The sequence below is a fragment of the Triticum urartu genome, chromosome 5 (assembly GCF_003073215.2).
Source record: "Triticum urartu cultivar G1812 chromosome 5, Tu2.1, whole genome shotgun sequence".
Taxonomy (NCBI): Eukaryota; Viridiplantae; Streptophyta; class Magnoliopsida; order Poales; family Poaceae; genus Triticum; species Triticum urartu.
This window is the reverse complement of record NC_053026.1, coordinates 385,557,077-385,559,567: the sequence shown is the minus strand read 5'-3', so window position 1 is coordinate 385,559,567 and position 2,491 is coordinate 385,557,077.

Below are 2,491 nucleotides of genomic sequence, written 5' to 3'. Positions count from 1 at the left end.
CTTGAGATCCTGCTTCACGAAATCCGCAATTTCATGGTAAAATTCTATAGGTAAACCATCAGGACCATGGCTTTTATTCCTTTCTATTTCAAGTACTACAAAGGGCGTCTCCTCCATTAAGAAGGACTGGATAAATTTCTTAGTCTTATCCTATGGAAGCTAAGGTATATCATGGTCTACTAGAGGAATGGTTTACTCATTTTATTCAAGAAAGTGTGTTTTAATTCAGTAATGTAGTTCATCAACTGGGCTCCCCCTCAATAGTTCACTCATCTTATTCCAAAGAATTGATGTTGTTTCTTCTTCTCCTTCCATTAGCGCTAGCATGCCATACCTAGTGTTACTATCACCCTCCTTAAATTTTTTTGACATATTTACAACCATTTAATATATTCCTACTTCAAAAGCCTCTTAAGTTGATCTGTCAACCATTTCCGCTTTTGCCTATCATAGGTAGAAAGACCATGAATCTCAACATTTTTATCAATTGCATCTAACCTAGCCAGAATTTTCAGCTTCAATTTTCAGTATGAAACGTCAACATTCTTATTCCAACCTGACTTTTCTCCTTACAGTTCAGAGTCACTTTTGTCATCTACCAAGATTAGAGATGTTGGGAAACGTAGTAGAAAATAAAAAAAAGCGTACTATGATTGAACCAGGAACACTAAGATGCATATAGAGGTTTAGATCAGAACGTTGCCAAATCTGTTGCAACGGAAGAAGAAGAAGAGACGGCGTAGATCGTACTTAAAGTCTCTCAAACTGTTCATGAACGATCCCTCTTACGGAAGACTAAAAGCACAACCTCTTCATAGTTTGCAAGCGTACAGTTTTCACGATCCGCAGTGCTTCGTCGTCCAGAGCTAATCGACACTGGAGAATTAGGAGAATATTAGAACGACACTACGCTTCTAATTATGAGGACTAGAGAGGATTAGATCTAACTCTAATTGGATCAACTAGAACTAGAACTAGAGAACTAGAGGAGGCTCCAGAACTTGTGTCTCCAAGAAGCCACGGGGGAGGCTCCACCTAATGGGCCTCACATGCCCAAACTTTTCCCTATAGGCCTTATTGTATTTTCCTTGGCCCGTTGATATTTAAATAATTATAAAGGCCTCTTAATCATTATTAGAGCCTTTTAATATTAATTTAACATCACTGGAAACATTTTCCACCTATATATCAATTCCCGGTATTACCGGTAAACCCCGAAGCCCTTCCAGTAACCATAGAACGTTCTGGTTTCTCTCTAAACTATTTCTAATATTTATAAAACTATTTCATAAATATCACTACTCTTGCTCCACTAATACTCAGCAGATCGTGATTCCCTTAAGCTTGTGACCCTGTAGGTTCGTTAAAACATAGACATGAATGAAACCTTTTTTGTTCAATGATCGATAGCAGAACCATGGACATCCATATCAATCCCTATGCATACATGAATGACATTTGAGTGAAACTTTTGTAGACTAGTGAGTTCTTTAGAACCATACCTAGGTAGACTAGTGTTTTTTTTCATATCTAAAAATAGTTTTTTGTTACTTTTTGAGTTAGTATCTTATAACTAAGGTGTATGATCACAAACCTCTCTCTCAAAAGCATGTAAGATAGATACAGGGTAATGTTCTTCCCAGTACGGGAAAAATAAAACCACATCCAACTTTTCATAAGTTGGATCATCTAAATATTCCCCCAGGTGTAGTTCCTACCATCAGCATAAGCTCTCTTAAACTTGCATGCTCAATTATAGCATTAAACACAAAACTCCAGTGATCAGTTTCATTGGGTTTCTTTTTCTCACAATTCTTTCTAGTGATATTAACCCCTCCCCCAACCAAAGCATGCAAAGGATTGTCATGATATACTCTAGAGAGTTCAACCAAAAAAGTTTCTTCTCTTTTCAATTGAGCATCCCCATACATAGTAATCAAATTCCAAATGACCTAAGTAATTTTATCAAAAACTAGAACTCTCACAAAATACACTCCTATCTCAGTTCAAACATGTTCCAACACATTATTAATGCCAACTAAAATGCCTCTAGATCTCCCTCTACGGGGAGAAATGTACCATCTTAAATTTCTACTCCAAAATGAGAATGAAGTTCATTTCTTAATATAATTAGATTTGATGGTTTCTTAAAGATCAATAAAATCTAATTTTCTATCTATGATCATCTCTCTAACAAAGCTTTTCTTAACATCTTGTCCCAACCCGCTAACATTCCAGAAAATCCCTTCCATTTTTAACACGAGTAAATTGGGAACAAAAGTTTCTAAATTTATAAGGCCACCAATAGGCGTAGAGTGTTTCACAGAACCAAGTGTTGGGAGCCTCTCTTCTTTTTGTTTATACTAGAGAAGACACTTTTCAATTGGTCAAAGTAGTCTTGTTCCAATTTAGCATCTAAACAATCATTATGACTACAATGATCATCAAGAGTAGCATCACCAGTGTAAATGGTACCTGGTGAAAAAAGGGT